This window comes from Myiozetetes cayanensis, unplaced genomic scaffold (assembly GCF_022539395.1).
Source record: "Myiozetetes cayanensis isolate MyiCay16 unplaced genomic scaffold, myiCay2020 scf10, whole genome shotgun sequence".
Lineage (NCBI taxonomy): Eukaryota > Metazoa > Chordata > Aves > Passeriformes > Tyrannidae > Myiozetetes > Myiozetetes cayanensis.
The window spans coordinates 35,571,237-35,584,351 of NW_026086605.1; the positions used below are offsets into that span (position 1 = coordinate 35,571,237).

The window sequence follows — 13,115 nt, forward strand, 5'->3', positions numbered from 1 at the left end:
TGCCTTCAGACCTCTTGATCCTCAACAGTTTTAAGGCAGTTATTCTAATATCTGCTAATTCAGGCTTGCTGCTGGACCCGTTTTCTTACCCCTGCCACGTTTTTGTGTACACCAGAGGGGTAGCTGAGGTTATTTTTTATGGCCATTATGTACATGGCTGTTTATGCTTCGATGGTGTCTGAGCCCAGGGAGACAAGAAGAGCAGATAAAGATGGCAGTGACCAGCTTTAAGGCATCTCTGGATCCAGCACTTTAAGGGAGTTCAGGGAGCTTTGGGACACTCCTCTCCTGGAATACACCACCAACACACCCACCAGGAATCAAGGGGCTTTTTAGCCACCTGACCAGTTTCTGGGTCTGCTTCCCAGAACATTTGAGGTAGAGATCCACTCAAGGCCCCACTGTTCAACCCCTAGTAGGGTGATTCTTGAGCTTTCCAGGTGGGCATCCCCCTCTGTGAGCAGATCCTGTCCTGATGATCAAACTGCCTTGTTACATGGACAAGTCACACTAGGAAAGAGAGCAGAAAATCAGTGCTTGGCCACTGGATGTGTTAGAACCACAGTGAGGTACAAGAGCAATGAAAAGATGAGAAGAAATGTTGGATTTGAGGCAAAGGAGTCCTGCTTGGTGTGGGATAAAGGCCAGGCACCGGTGTCTGCAGCGATGGTGGTGGGAGCTGCTGATGCACCCAAAGGTTCCAATGGGATCCTGGGCTGCAGGAGTGAGGGAGAGCACTGGCAGCAGATCCTGCCCCTCTGGCCAGCCCTGGGCAGGCACATCTGCAGGGCTGGCCCAGCTCTGGCTCCTCAGCACAGCAGGGACAGGGAGCTCCTGCAGCGGCTCCAGAGGAGATGCCCAAGGGCTGGAGCATCTCTGGGAGCAGCAAAGGCTGAGGGAGCTGGGGCTGGATAGTCCAGAGAAAACTGAGAGGGGATCTCATCAATCCCTATAAATATCTCCAAGGGGGTGCCAAGAGGATGGAGCCAGACTCTTTTCGTTGGTGCCCTCTATTTGCTGTGCCTACTGGTGCCCTTCTGGTGGGCTGTGTATAATGCAGGGCTCTTCTGGCTAATGCTGTACTTCTTCATGCAGTTTGGGAATCCCTCTTCCAGGTGATTTTCCCCTGCTAAGAGCAACAGCATTAATCCTTGCCTGAGCGGGGTGAGCAGGAACTGGAACAGCTTCCTCGGGTGATTTCGGTGTGCTCTTGGAAATTGTCTTGGCACCCAACCATTTCGGGCTCAGGACAGTGGAAATTATTCCCATCAGGGACAAGCTTCATCACCAGCAGCTTTGTTTAGAGAAGGGGCTCGTTCTGCAGTTTGCAGGGTGGGAAGTGGAAGCAGCAGCATCCTGGGTCATCTCTGCACCCTCAGGGCTGGCAGGTCCTGCCTCCAGCATCGTGTGATTGCTGCTGGGGAGCTGAATTACTTGGTGTTCTGTATTTCATACCCACTGAAGGGATGAATTTTATTTACTGCCTCGAGAGCTGGTTATTTCATGTGTGAATAGGTACAAATTCATGGAGAGAGCTTCTCAGTTCCTGCCCTTGTGCTGCCAAGGTTGGTTTCTTCTCTCCGAGGAATCGATTCTCTTTCTCGAGAAAGGGGAAGCCACATAAGCTGTGCTTGAAGGATCTCAAAACTTTTGTGGCTTTTTGGTTTTAGATTTTTTTTTTTTTTAATTTCCAATCTCATGTGCCATGAAAACAGTTTTATTATAAGATGCCACATTGCCTTATCCCCTCTTACAGTTTCAGTGCTCACAGGCCGTTCTGAGTAACATGTTCTTCACAAATCTGGGAACAATGGGAGGAAGGGCTCTGCTGGGTTTTAGCCCTCCAGTGATTTGTAAAATCTCCCTCAGTCACATTAGTTTAAGCAGACACTACAAAAAAGGTAAAAGAAGCTCTGCACTGAACTCCGTGATGATGTGATGTTGGTCCGGGTAAAGCCCTGGGTTTAATTCCTAATCTATTTTATTTCCTACAGGGCTTTAATGGTGTTATTTGGAAACTAGAAAGACATGGTTGACCTAGAATAGACATCTGTTAATCTCATTAGGGAAAAAAGTTTCAATATTTATGGCCTTGCATTCATTGGGTGATTAGTTTAGTTTTAAACACTGACTTGGGTGACTTTCCATCAGTGAACAATGGCAAGAGCTAAAGGAAGGAAAGACAATCCTGAGGTCCCTACACCACCTGCAGTGTGAGTTCTTTTATTATGCAGCTAAAATTGACTACAGCTATGAAAAATACACCGAATTTCTTTGGGTCCTTTTTTTCACCCTAGTTAATTAATGAAGTTTTGCTTTTAGTTTGAAACTGGTTTTTAAATTTCACATCAGTGCAGCTGTATTTTGCTGAATTTTGTTTTTCCTTTGTTTGTTTGTGGTTTTTTTTGTGGTTGCTCATTTTTTGTCACCATGAAAGAAACTCCCTTCTTAAAACTGTAATAAGAAGAAGCCATTTTAATAAGACAATTTTTGTTGTGAATCTTATTATGTGTATTCAAGAGGATGACTTTTACCTTTTTGTTTGTTTTATCTGCAGGGCAGGTTTTTGTCTTTTTGTTAGGGTTTTTTTTGTGTGTTTGAGTTTTTGGTTTTGGTTTTTTGGGGTTTTCTTGTTGGTTTTGTTTGTTTTTGTTTCAGGTTTTTTGTTTGGTTTGGTTTTTTAGTTTTAGTTTTTGAAAACACAGCCACGTGTGTTGAAGACAAATCAGAGTTGAAGGTCAGAGTGTCACTTGTGTTGGAGTTGTTACGAGGGGTTTTTAAGAGCTGAATCTCAGCTGCTTCAGAATCACAATAAGCAAAATGTAGTGGGAGGAGCCAAGTCAAGGTGCTGGTTAAGTTTCCAGGTTGCCCTGTGTGGGGTGAGGAGGGATGATCCTCAGGAGCCCCTGGCAGCCCTGGATTCTGTGATTCTAGAATGAAATTTTACAACTGTCACCAAAACAATCAAACGATTTCATTTGCTTCAAACCCACTTTAGAGGTGTTTGGTTTGTTTGTTTTCTTTAAATCCCCTTACATTGAAAATCAAACCTGTACCTGTTCTGATGATGATAGCTGGGCAGCTCCATAACTTTTTGGGTGTTAAAGGGCCCGCTCTCCCTTGTGCAACCCTCTGAGCATTGACAGACAACAGTCAGCCCACGTGGGCTCGACCTCCTCCTGCTGTCATAACCACAGCTCAGCCACTGACTCCCTGATGTTTAAAGAAGACATCCAAGGGAAATCACTCAGCTGGAACACGGGAGATTGGTGCTGTGTTGTCTCTATTAGTGCATGAAATCAGATATTGAAAAATCTGTCTGGCTTCTGTTGCTTTGGCTTTGGAATTAGCTTGCTATGGCTTGTTTATGTGCAGAAGGAAGGTCAGTAGATCATCAGGTGGCTGGAAGATTGTGTTTGACTTTCTCTGTTTGATCTCTGGAGGCCTTTGCTTCAAGTGGGACCACCCTTCTCCTTTTCTTGTGCAAACAGTGCTCCCTCCTTCCTCCTCTGTCAAGAACAACTGTGACCAAACTGGAAAATCTAAGCTGTGCTAATAATAGATTAAAGATTTTAAAGAGATCTTGGCTAATCAATAGAACCTAGTTAAGCATGTTATCACTGACAACTCGATCTGGTGAGCCTTTATAGGTTTTGGAACTGGAGTGCATTTGAAAATGAGTGATTTGGGATTACAGTGTTTTTATGTGATTTCTTCCCTGTGTCCTGCCACTCCAGGTCCTTTGACACAGTCTCTCTCCATCTTTCTCATTGGCTCCCTTCAGGCTCTGGGAGGCCACAGTTAGGTCACCCTGGACCTTCTCCTCTCCATCTGAACAATCCCAGCTCTCCCAGCAGAGCTGCTCCATCTCTGACCATCCTGGTTCCTCCTCTGGGCTCGATCCAACAGCTCCTCGTGTTGTGCTGCTGGAAGTCCTGGTTTTACTGCCATTACTGATGGCAAAACAAGAAAAAATGGCATGGTGCTGCAGGAACTGCACCAATTTTAGACTTGGTCATTATTTAACATTTGGTTTGGAATTATGTTTGTAACAGAAATTAAAAGCATTACATTAAAACTATAGATGAGCAGGTGAACTGTTATGCCAGTTTTGAAATATTCAAAAATAGCTTCAGGCATAATAAGCAACTTCATTATATTGATGCAAAATATTTTCCTATCATTAAAAATTAAAGAACAATACAAAAGTTATTTTAGCTCCTAGGAAAAAAAAATTCCAAACAAAATCTTAATTTTTTTTGAGTTATTCCTTTGGTTTTAGATGAAATGTTACCTGCACAGTAACTTCAGAGCATTTCACTGATCTCAGAGAAAATACTGTACAGAAAATATCATGAAGCTTGAAAGGAAACAGCCACTTGAATTACTTTTTGTCTCCTCCCCCTGCACTTAATAGTAAATTATTTCATTAATTGTCAGAAACAAGTACAAAGCAGTGCTGCACAACTCCTGCAAATCTGAATTTCCTCAGAAACCGACATTGTTGTTTTCACTTGACAAAAACCAAACTCTGCTTGCTAGAAATGGTGATGAGCTGTGCAGATTGGAGTGATTGTCATGGGAACATTTCAGAATTCATTGACAGCATATCAGAGTGTTGCTGTAGCTCAGTTTGCTTGTGTGGACTGTGAGAACAGCTCCTTTCCACACCATTTTAGCTGACTCAGGTAAAACTTATAGTGCATTGCCAAACGTGGTGTCACATGTTAATTCAAGGTCTCTGTTGCTGTTCTCTCTTGTTTTAAAACTATTATCTCAGAATCCCAGACTGGTTTTAGTTGGAAGAGATCATAAAGATCATCCCATCCCACCCCCTGCCATGTCAGGGACACCTTCCACCAGCCCAGGTTGCTCCAAGCCCCGTCCAACCTGGCCTGGGACACTTCCAGGGCTCCAGGGGCAGCCACAGCTTCTCTGGGCACCCTGTGCCAGGGCCTGCCCACCCTCCCAGGGAAGGATTCCTTCCCAACATCCCATCTGAGGGGCCACTCGAGCTTGTCCAGGTCCCCCTGGATGGCCCCGTCCTTCAGGTGTGTCACTGCACCCCCAGCTCGGTGTCACCTGCAGACCTGCACAGGGGGCATTGTAACCTTGCTGTTTCCTGCTCCCTGGAGTTTTTGCGGTATTTATCTGTTTTCTCTGATTGACAGATCTTTTCCCTAAGCCGTCCATCTCCCATCACCCTTGCAGATGGGTGATAATCGCCGGTGTAGGGCAGGCTGTGCTCGGGTGCCTCTCTGAGGCAGTGCAGGTGTTCAGTGTGCACTGGGGCAGGTTTGTTGCAGGTGTGTGTCTGACTTACACATTTATATACTTATTTAACGTTTACACCAAAGCAAAAGAAACCTTGCTTCCTTTTCCCCACACAGGCCCTGCTCAGGCTCTTTACAAATGCAGCCACTGCACCTCAGGGGCAAGGGCAGGAGAGAGCCAGAACATTCCTACTCTGTCATAGCCCTGGCTTTCCTTTAGAACTGCAGCCTGAGGAAAGCTAAATGGTTGGGGTTGTGTGTGAATAAATGGAAGTTCTTTAGCCCTGGAACTCCTCATGTCCTTAATTCCCAGTTTCAGTGAGCTTTAGTCACGTACCTGCTGGTTCTCTGCGTGTGCTTTGCCTAATTCAGACTGTCCCAGTTACCACAGCATTAAATATTGTCTGTGTGCTCATGAATGGATAAAATAACGGAGGAAATAGAATTATGACAGTGACACATGGATGTATTTTGGCAATCATACACAAGCACAAGTAACCATCAATCTAGTCATGCAAGCCTTTTCAGATTTATTGAGCCTACGTTCCGAAAATGTGAAATGGACTCGTGTATTTGAGATCACCGAGTTTGAGCCGGCACAGCTGGCCTTGTTTTGTTGGTGTTGTGGTCAAATGACCTTAGGAAATACATATTTTGGAGTGAATTCCCTCTTGCTGAAATCAAGGCTGTTACTTGAAGGATAGGTGGTAGAATGCATTCGAAGGCGTGTTATAAATCAAACCAGTCCTTCCTCTGGAAAGCTTTGATTTATGCGTGTCAAATTAACTTTTCCAAACTCGCTGCAATTTATCTCAAACATGAGAATTCTCAGGGAAAGCAAAATGAAATGTATTTGCACTGTGCACTCAAGGTAAAATTTTTGACTCGGTATTAATCAACAACAATGTCTTGCAGGATGATGGGAACGTAATTCAGCGGATTCCTTTGGAGCAGCAGTCGCTCTCCGGGCTGACAGAGGGACCTGCAAAAATGGTAAGAAAAACTCTTCTTTTTAACAAGATTTTTTTTTTTTTCTTTTAATCCACTACAATAATAATGCAAACCTGGATGTCAGGAGTTTTGATGGCGAAGAACTGGACAGATAAAAACCCAAGCTGTTTCAGTGGCATTGTATAAAATTAAGGATAGTTAGTGTGATGGTTTATTGTCTGCAGAGGTATAAATAATGTGTCGTTTCTTCTGTTCTGCGTGCACAAAAAAATAGTCCTGCGATCCGGGCTGGATTTATTATTCCTCATTGATTGCCTCATCCTGGTGGAGGACATTTCTGGCAGTAAAGCAGGAGGCCTGTCACATCCATCGTGACGTGTCGGGGATCTGTCAGCTCTGCGCCTCTCTTTTCAACTTTGCTGCCTCGGAAAAATGTAGCTGAGCGTTATAGGCAGGATCTGACATTTCCAAGATGAGAATCAATCTCCTTTTATGTGGTGTTTCTCAAGGAAGGCTCGCTCTGATTGCACGAGCAGTGGTTTCACGTGTTGGAGGACACAACGTGGGCACCAAATAATTTGGGTAGCAGATTTGACGGGTGTTCTGTAATGAAAATAAATTGAAGAAATGATCATAGAGGAGATAGGCAAGTCAAGATAGCAGAACAGACACAGATCTGCTGCTGTCGCAGCTGGGAACCTGAAGGTGGTTTTTTGTCTGGTTCTTGCATTTTCTTGTATTTCTTTTGAAAGCTGGGGACTTTAACAAGGCAAACACAGCCCGTTGTGAATTACTGCTCCATATTATCCCACATTTAGAGGGGGGAAAAAAGAGAAGAACTGTTAAAATGAATTGCTGAAAGTGTGAGAAACAGTGAGATGTCCTAATGTGCAGGAAGGGAGGTCAGATGAAGCACTTTGAACCTTAAAATTCAAGTTAAAAAAAGTGTTTGAACAATTTATTTAATTGTAAGATACTCTGAAAGCAGGAGGACCTGTTGTCACCCACCCTGAGTGAAGACAACCATTGTATGAAAACATCTCTCTCTGGTCTCATGGCAAGAGCATCCTGTGGACCTCAGGATGTGTGTGCCACACACCTGTACTGATTTTACCCTGACACACGTGTCTTCACCAGCCTGCAGAGCTCACAGAGTTCTCATTTTCAAATGTTTGTAAAGATCAGTTAAGATAATTAGTAGCTTTGTATATCAAGAGGTTTTAGCTTGGTAGGTTCTCGATTTAGTCCCTCCAATGTGCCCTGATTTTCTACACAGATGATACTGTGTCAGCCACAAAATACTGCCTCAGTTTTTTTAAGGAGATTAGCAATGCATGAAATGCATAATTAGAGCAGGAATAGTCTCCTATCTTTAGGTTTCTAACGATTATTTAATTCAGGACAACGACAAAAGTCCCTAGAACACACAAATAAGTCTTAAGTTTAATAAGATGACATGCAAGATGGAGTGATAATTTCTCATCCCTGTATTCCTTTTCCTTTATAAGTTGGAAAAAAAAAAGAGATATTGGCTATTTCCAAGCTTAAGGCACTGAGAGAAACAAATCTGTTCAGTTCCAGAGCAGACTCCATTAACACAGATTGCCTTCAGCCCATTAAGCCTCATCACCGAGATGTTTTAAACAAGTGTTTGTTTCTAAAAGCTCTGGAAGCCAAGGAATTAACCCCCCCCACTCCTTATTTTTAAAAGCATGTTTTCTGAGCCTTAATAAAATGACACTTTGTCTTACTTTTGTGTCTCCAGTCATGCAGGAAATTAGAGGACTAGTTCCTTCCTGCAGACTTTGGGTTTCAGGCTTCAGGCTCAATTTGGCAGGTTATATTGCTCAAATTAGCTTGTAAATGAGATATTTGTTTCTAAAGTACAACTGATATCAACTTGCACGCAAATACTGGGAATATGAACACGTCTCTCATTTGATTCTGTAATTATGTGATGGTTTTCCTTGTCAGGAGAGCTCAGAAGCTCGGTATTGATTTATGTTATTGAGTTCCTCAGACTGCAGTGTGTCATTGTTAAGCATAATTTAGAAGGCCTTTTTTCTCTCCTCTGATCTCGTCCGTGGCAAAGCTTGATCTGATTTGGGGCTGGGATGATCTCAGGAATCTCTGAACCCTCATGCGTGTGCAGTGTCGGTGGCACGTCTGGAGGAAGATGATGTCACTGAGATGCCTGATCTCTTTGTGGTTCTCTGTTTGACAGGACATGGTATTTTCAAGCCAAGCCTGAGTGCTCTTAGCATGAGAGAGGGTTTTATGGGAATCCAGGTTTGCAGGGAATCTTCTGCTGTTCAGAGGAGGAACAGGAGCCTGATGTGTTTAATATGGAGATAAATGAATGCACAAACCTGCCCCACATCTTTGATCCATTTTGATACCAAAAATAAAATAATGACCTCGGAAATCGATACCAGCTTTTGCTTAATAAACTGATTGGGATATTCTGGATGTGAAATTCCTCTGGAATTTCTTTTGAAACCTTATGTGTTATTTGAGAGAGGGTTTGTGCAGTGTGGGAATCAACGTGTGGCACATGTTGGCATCGTGATCAGAGCTCTTGTCTTCCCAGTCTGTGTGTGTGGCTGAGATGAAAAGGAGATGCTGGTCTGAGAGCAGGACCCAGCAGTGTCTGGATCAGACTGACTCTCTGCTCAGTCCCAGCTGTGAAGGGCAGGATTTACCCCAGCAATGATACCTGTGCAACTTTTCTCTCCAAAATGACACCCCCTCCCAGATGTGCCTTTAATGACTATTTAATGCCAACCCATTTTCATCTCTGATAAAACGGCATTAATTACTCGTACTCATGTGTTCACTTTGCTGTGAAACAGAACCAGTTTTCTTCCTGTTATTGCCAAGCCTTCTGTGACAAACCCAAAGAGCTGATCTGTAGTATTTGCGTCATCGCTGAAGCCCAGGCTGAAGCAGCTGAGGTGTTCTCCGATCACTGGGGGGGCATTTGGGCCTTGAGGATTGAGAACAGAGGGTTTTACTTACACAGGTTTGGTGGCAGAAATCTGTAGTGTAGGTCAGTTGTCTGTGCAGCGATTCTGTCATCCTTTAAAGTCATCTAGGAGAGTGCAAATTCATCTGCAGGCTCCCCTTGCAGTGGAACCTGGGCAGTGAGGTCACACTGGAGCGTTTCTGCTATTTTGTCTTTTATTTCTCTCACTGTGGATGGAGATTGGCATTTAATATAAGAATCTTTTCAATACCTTTGTTGTATTTTATATCTCAGCCTGACAAATACCGTTTCTCAATGTATATTTGTCTTTCCCTGCTTTGTCACTTAGGGGCTCTGCCGTTTATTGAATTTTTATGCAGCCCTCAGTTCAGGCAGTGCACAGGTATTACAAAATATTACTTGTGTTTCTGAACCGTGAGTTTGATCCTGCCAGCCCCAAGGCTTCGGGGGAGCCACACTGAGGCCCTTGCTCAACGAAAGTTGAGCTGTGGGGTGAAAGTGGTATTTTAAATATGTCTTGCACAGAGTGTCTGAGCTCCTACTGCCTGTAGGCGCCTGTCGTGGTTTTGCTCTTACACTCCCCATACAATTACTGTCAGTTGAGAGCAGCACCCTCAGACTGCCCATCCTGCTATCTTAGAGAAGGGCTTAAGAGTTCATTTAGCCCCAGCTTTTATAAGGCATAAACAAGAGAAACAACTTTTTCCCTCCCTGTGAGAGGATTGGAAACCCCCATGGCAGGTACAGTTTTAACAGGTACTGGATCTGTACAGCTCCCAGACGATCCCAGTGACCAGGCCACTGGAAGTGTTTTGGGAACAAGCCTGTTCCTCAGTTTCTGGGGCACTCGATGAACTGTGGCCAGCAAAGCCGTGTTTGTAGCAGTGTGACTTCACAAGGGCTCTAATTGCTGTGTGCTGAGCGAGAGGGATGGAAGATGGAGTGCTGAAACCACTTATTTGTAAATTAATGTAAGCTATGCAGAATTAGTGAGTGTTTTAAGAGGGCTGATTGCCAATCCAGTGGTAATGTGTGGCTTGAGTGGTTGTAACACTCACACTTCCTTTTTTTTTTTTATTTTCATTAAGTCCCTGATTTTGGTGTGGTTGTTTTTTTTTTTTCTTTTCCCATTTGACAAATTGCCATCATATTTAAGGTTAAACTTCACATTTAACCAGTGTTCCAGTGCTTCACGTGCTGAGCATTGGAAGAGGCTGCCCAGGGAAGTGGAGTCCCTGTCCCTGGAACTGTCCAAAACAATGGATGTGTCCAAAACAATGAGTGGATGTGGCCCCTGGGGACGTGGTTTAGTGGTGGGATTTGGCAGAAGGCTGGACTTGATGGCCTTGGGGGTCTTTTCTGACCTGAATGACTCTGTGATTGTATGGCTGTGGTAAAGCCTTATATGACTTTGCACTTATCATGTTTTCTGTTTGCATTTATTTCCCTCCCCTGTATAACAGACACAAGCCCAGCCTAAATATATCACTCTCATTCTTTTTAACAAAAGGATGAAGAGAGTGCAACAGAAAAAAAGACCTTGCTGCAGTTGTGGCTTCCTGGCTTTTGAACTTGCTGCTTCTTTTTGAACTTCAGTGTTATACATTTAAATATTCATTTTCATTGCTTGTGGTAACTGCAGCAGTCCTTGGGTGGGCACAGTCACTGGTGTGAGTAATGGAATCTTAAACTACTTTAAAGTACATTATCTACTTGTGCTGTGTAGGAGAAACACCCATCTTTAATCAAACCATGCGTTATCTTTTGTCATAAGCAAACAGCTCGTCAGAGGGAGAGAGAGTTTGGAAAGAAGATTATTAAAAAAATAAGGTTTATTAAAAAAAACAGGTTTATTAAAAAAACAGGTTTAAGACCAGGCTGTGGTTCAGAACCCAGTAAATCCTGAGCCTCATCCTGTTAAACCTGACAGTGATTGGATTTACAGTCAGGGGTAAAAAGACATGTCCCAAGATCCAGAAAAAAATGAATTCAGAGAAAAGTAATGGTATATGTATATTATGTCACGTATATCATGTTATATCATGAATATTATATTAAAAATGTGATGGCAGGGAAAAAAAGAAGAAGCATGTGGTGCTGGTATATTAACACAGAGACCAAAACAAGCATGAAATAAAGAAAACAGACAAAACCCATCCTTAAAAAAAAAAACAAATACAATGCTAAAAATTGGGTTCAGGACACTGCCTTGATTCTTGGTCCATGGTCAAATCATTCAACTCCACCATTTAAATACCTCAAATTGGAGTTTTGTTTGTTTGTTTGTTTTCCATTTTTTTTAATTCCTCTTTTGTAGTGCATTTTATTTCTGGAAACTCTATTTTATAAAATCTGTGCTGTGTTTCCCTTCATCACCTCCCGGCATTTCACAGGTTCCGTGTGGGTGCAGACGTTGCTGTGACTCGTCAGTGTGAGCTCACAGGGGTTTAGCTCTCTTAAGGTGTTGTGCTTTTTAAAGAGCTCTGTTTGGAAGGGAAGAAAATGAACACAGAAGTCCCCGAGGATTCAGAGAAAGGAAAGCAGCACATAGCTAGTCTTTCATGATAAAGCTGGAAAATAACTCAAAGCAGTTGCAGTTAGAAATGTCTAACAATGACAGTGTTTTCTGGGGCTCGTGGCTTTGGTGACCTGACTCTTTATCTGGGTGTTAGTTGGTGTCACAGCACTGAGAAGGAGCATGGGTAGTGTGTGCCTGGGTCCAGTAAGCAATTAGTATTATTTATTTGTTAATTTTAAATATTTACATAATATCATAATATTTCTTTACCTTTGGGTTTCTTCTTCTTCATCCTGTTTAATCTCTGTATCTGATTGTCTCATGAGCTCAGGTAGACACTGAAGTGTAAAGGTTTTTGTCTCATAGAGAGTGACCTTTTGTCCCTGAACTGTAATTTACTGATGGAAAAGAGTTCTGGAGAGAAACCCAGGAATTCTAGTATCCCTCCAGTCTTCAATTGTGTCATCAAGGCCTGTGTTTTATTAAATCACACCCAGAAGTGACGAGCACAATCATGCAAAACTAACTGTGTGTTGGGGTTTATGCATTTAGAGAGGTTAAAAGAAGGCTCTCCGAGCAATACCTGGAAACTCTGGAGGGACACAGGAGGGATTGGCTGAGAGTGCCAGGAGATCACAAGTGCTGGTTATAATCCACTTGAGGAGCTGCTGGTTTGCACATTAATCTCCTCTGAAGCATTTAAAGATCTTTAGTGCAAAGCCATCCTTTCCCCTCTGAGCTGCTGGGCTCGAAATTTCCTGAGCCCACAAAAATGTTTCCAGTAAGAGGAGATTTCTGCTGTTAACTGGAAGGATTTGGAGACTTTTAAATGATTTTTAAATGCTTGCACAGAGGCAGAAAGCAAGCATGGGAAATGCTTGGCTCAGGAGAAAATCTTCATAAAATAGTGAACAGGAGAATATGGATGATTATTATAACAAAAACCTTCAAGTACCTTCAGACATCACTTCTACAATGGTTCAATAGCTAAATTATTTGTGATTAGCATGTTATAGGAAAGATTTTAGCTGTAACTGTGTCCAAAATGCTTTTTGATAATGAGTGCTCAGCTATCTGCTGATCTTTCAGGTCTGTGTTAAAGGGACATTTCATCCAAACCAAAAATCCCAATCCATTTTGAAGCACACGAGGATTTTTCCATTAAAAACATAATCTTTTTTGTGCTCTGTCACACGAGATTTGGACATCTGGAGGTAATAGTACTGTGGATGAACCGAGGAGGAAAAAAAAATGGTCAAAGGCATTTTCCTGCAGCAATAAAAGTTTGTCAGGATGCTCCTTACAACTCAGAGGCTTTGCATACAGTTTGTAACACTGATGGATGCCATCACCACTGGCTGTGTAAACTGGTGTGGGTATAAGGGAA

At 42.9% G+C, this 13,115-nt stretch overlaps 1 protein-coding gene across 7 annotated transcripts in view; it reads left to right on the plus strand.

Annotated features, from left to right (window-relative positions):
• PCDH15 (protocadherin related 15) overlaps positions 1-13,115 on the plus strand; it is a 460,568-nt gene that overhangs the window by 119,878 nt on the left and 327,575 nt on the right. For all 7 annotated transcript variants that reach the window (XM_050305502.1, XM_050305496.1, XM_050305499.1 and 4 more), the window contains exon 3: positions 6,189-6,266. The gene's annotated coding sequence lies outside the window, so the exon portion shown is untranslated. The remainder of the gene's footprint in view (positions 1-6,188; positions 6,267-13,115) is intronic.